A 3,752-nucleotide genomic window follows, 5' to 3' on the forward strand; every position below is an offset into this window, starting at 1 on the left:
AAGCAGCAGGTGATGGCTCAAGCACTTGGACCTGTATCACACATGTGGGAGACTTGAACTGAGCTCCCAACGCCTGGCTCAGGCCTGGACAGGCCCCATGTATTGCTGGTGCTTGGAGCAGTTAACCAATGTCTGTTCCTCTTCTCCTTCCCTCCCTCTCCCTGTGTCTTTACCTTTCAAAAAGGAATAAAATAAAACAATACAATTACAAAAATAAATAAAAGCATTGATTCCAATTGTAACCCTAATAAGAACACTGAGTTTTAGATATTGAAACAATCTTGGGGGGAGGGGTAAGTGTTGTGGCATCAGGTTAAGTCACCACTTGGAGAACCCAAATGGAGTTCTGGGCTCTTGACTTTGATTGGCACAGCCCTAGATGTTGCAGGCATTTGGGGAATGAAACAGGGGATAGAAGATTTCTCTCTCTTTCTCTCTGTCACTCTGCTTTCAAGTAGATGAAAATAAATAAATATGCTTTTTGAAAAGAAACAATTTAAGGATTTGGGAAAGCTTTGGAAATCTTGAAAATGTATTATCGTGCTCGCTTCGGCAGCACATATACTAAAATTGGAACGATACAGAGAAGATTAGCATGGCCCCTGCGCAAGGATGATACGCAAATTCGTGAAGCGTTCCATAAAAAAAAAATGTATTATCAAGTTTTCTTTTTGCTATAACTCTAATATACTATGTCCTTCCAAGGAGTATGCTTTCACTGATGTTTTAAACAAATAGCCTGTCATACTAATATCTATGAAACACTTCATACACTTTCTTTAATTTTTCAGTACTATCAACCAAAAGAAATCTACAAAATATTTTTACATTCAGGTTATAAAGAGAAGTATCATAAAACACAGGGTTTTTTAAACTGTACACTTATTTAAGAAGGACAGTGAGAGAGAGAGAGAGAGAGAGAGAGAAACAGAGACAGAGAGAGATAACACTCCTTTCCCTTGGTTCACTCTCCAAATGCCCACAATGGCCAGTACTGGGCCTCACCAACGTCAGGAATCCATAGCCCAGGACTGAATCCAGGTTTCCCTATGTGTGGTAGGAATATAATTTCTTGAGCCTTCACTACTGTCTCCCAGGGTCTCTATTACCAGGAAGTCAGGAACCAAAGACAGGTTTCAAATCCAGCTCCCTCAACTAGGGCCACAGAATTCTTAACCTTTAGTTGAAATGTCTGCTCCAAGCACAAGATTTGTTTGCCTTTTTCTCACAACCATCAAAATTACACAGTTTTATTTTGCATCTCATACATATTTTGTTCTTCCTGAAAGAATGGAAATCTGCACAAAATCAATGCAAGTGTTTTATCTTCTTTTTTCATTTATTTCTTTTACTCATTTTTATTAATATAAAGAGAACAGATTTCATGTATTTCATAGATACAATTCTAAGAAGATAACCATACTTGCCTCTTCTCTTCCCTTCCTCAAACTCCTAAACACAGAGTTTTTAATTAGGTTGATTTATGCTGGGGAGAAAGGAACACATCTTCATGGTCAAGCCCTCATATTTTGTATATCAGTGGGGTGGGGATCAGCTAGTTATATGGATGCCAGCTAGCAGACATTTTCCCAATTTAACTCATTATCTCTCCTTGACTACATTTCCTCTTACTTGATGAGCAGAGAGGATACATTTGTTAAGGAGCTGTTTATTCACTCCTCCTGTACTGTGTCACTCACTAACTTATTATTATAGTAACCTCCAGCAAGATAACGAGTTTACAGCCTACCCTGAGAGCAGGAGTACATGGGGAGAGGGAGGGCAAACATGTCTTTTTCATGCATCCTTCTCAAGCCATCTTTTGTCACCCTGAGTTTCCTGTTCTCCCACTTTGTCAGTGGCTCGATGTTTATGCCTAGATCAGGTACCAATTTATTATACTAGATTACAGTACATAAAGAGACCTTCAATTATGCCAGAATAGGTCTGTAAGACTGTATTCCCTTCAGTACAACTCTGCCCACGATGCTGGCTTTGCAAACCAGAGAGACAATAAGAACTTCCAGCTGACTTATGTTTTCATTAAATGAACAGTGAAATGCAAATATGCATACATTAAAGAAAAAGCGAGCATGCATCACCTAAAATTTCTCAAATGCAATAATATAACCTTTGTACAAATCCAACCTGGCTAGTATCAATGAAAGTCTATAATATAAACAAAGAAGACTGTGCATTCCAAATTTTGTAGTGTCTGCCTCAGGCAAGTTAAAATATGAATAACTTTGAAACTAAACTTTATACTATAAAATATATGAAATGGGGGAACTTCAGATCCGCTAGATTATCTGAGCATTGCTAATTACTAAATGCAGTTGCACCTTTAATCTACTTGAAAATTTAAATATCATACAAGTGAGGTTCTCTTTAATATTCCAAAGGTACTGGTTATGTTTGAAGAGCCATCAATTGATTCTACACATCCATTTATCCACAACACAGAGCTATTGCCTCGACTTCATTTTACTTCTGAGGTTCCTTTAGGGTCATCTCTTTGAAAATATTAATCCGAGCACATAGTCCGCAACAGTGTGTGTCAAGCCTCATACAAAGCAAGGTAACAACATAAAGAAACTAAATGAGTTAATAATGTTATATGATTGATCAATTTTAGGATGATCAAAGAATTTTCTTAGGGTCTATAACACTTTGTTTTGTAGTATAAAAATGTGATATGCATTCAACCAGGCAACTTTTCTAACGTAGTTTTTAAAAAAAGATTTATTCATTTATTTCAAAGTCAGAGTTATGGAGACAGAGGAAGAGGGAGAAAGAGAGAGAGAGAGAGAATCTTCTATCTGCTGGTTCACTCCTCAAATGGCCTCAACAATCAGGGCTGAGCCAGGCTGAAGCAAGGAGCCAGGAGCTCCTTCCACGTCTCCCATATGGGTGGCAGGGGTCCAAGTACTTGAGCCCTCCTCTGTTGCTTTTCTCAGGTGGTTGGCAGAGAATAGAATTGATAATGAGGCAACCATAGGCATGAGCCAGTGCCCATATGTGATGCTGGTGCTGCAGGCAGGTGCTTTACTCACTACACCAAAATGCCACTGCTCTAAAGTAGTTTTATACCCATCTGGTCAAGAATGGATATTAAAATATTTTAAAAGTTAAGTATGTAAATAAACTCACTTAAACAACTAATTTACTTGCTTAGAAAGCCTAAATGTAGCTAAACATAAATACATGTAACCATATTGTAGCTGTTGCAATATTATGTTAGGAATGCTTTAGTAATATGTTGGCCTTAGCAATGTTCAATGCCAAGTTTTGCTTCCAGGAAGTATTATTTCCATAAAATTGACTTCTTAGTATATTGACGATTCCACTAACTAATGTATATGATATCCTGGCTGATAAAAACACATGGATGAATTAAAAATCATTATCCTTAAATACATATTTAAAAGTCCTTATAATTAAAACATTGTGATATTGAAAAATGAATAGAGGGAGCAAATAGAATGGTATAGAAAATCCAAAAACCAGACCCAAGAACACAGGGAAATTTTTCATTAAAAATTGATGTCTCAATTACAGAAAGAAATATGTTAAATAGTAGTTAAGACAACACCTGGGACATCTACGTTGCATATTAGAATGCCTGGGTTCGAGCCCTGGCTCTACTCTCCATTCTAGGCTCCTGCTAATGCTCACCCTGGGAGGCAGACAGTATATGAGAGATCAAGTAGTTCTGTCTCTGTCATGCATGTGGGAGACCTTAACTTCCAAGC

At 37.6% G+C, this 3,752-nt stretch overlaps 1 non-coding gene across 1 annotated transcript; it reads left to right on the forward strand.

The window, feature by feature from the left end:
- Positions 1 to 540: 540 nt before the first annotated feature.
- On the forward strand, positions 541 to 647 carry LOC127493314 (U6 spliceosomal RNA). Its single transcript, XR_007923373.1, has one exon. It is a non-coding gene; the product is annotated as a U6 spliceosomal RNA (small nuclear RNA).
- Positions 648 to 3,752: the final 3,105 nt, after the last annotated feature.

Source organism: Oryctolagus cuniculus, chromosome 5 (genome assembly GCF_051225735.1).
Source record: "Oryctolagus cuniculus isolate XC-2025 breed Fujian yellow rabbit chromosome 5, ASM5122573v1, whole genome shotgun sequence".
Taxonomy (NCBI): domain Eukaryota; kingdom Metazoa; phylum Chordata; class Mammalia; order Lagomorpha; family Leporidae; genus Oryctolagus; species Oryctolagus cuniculus.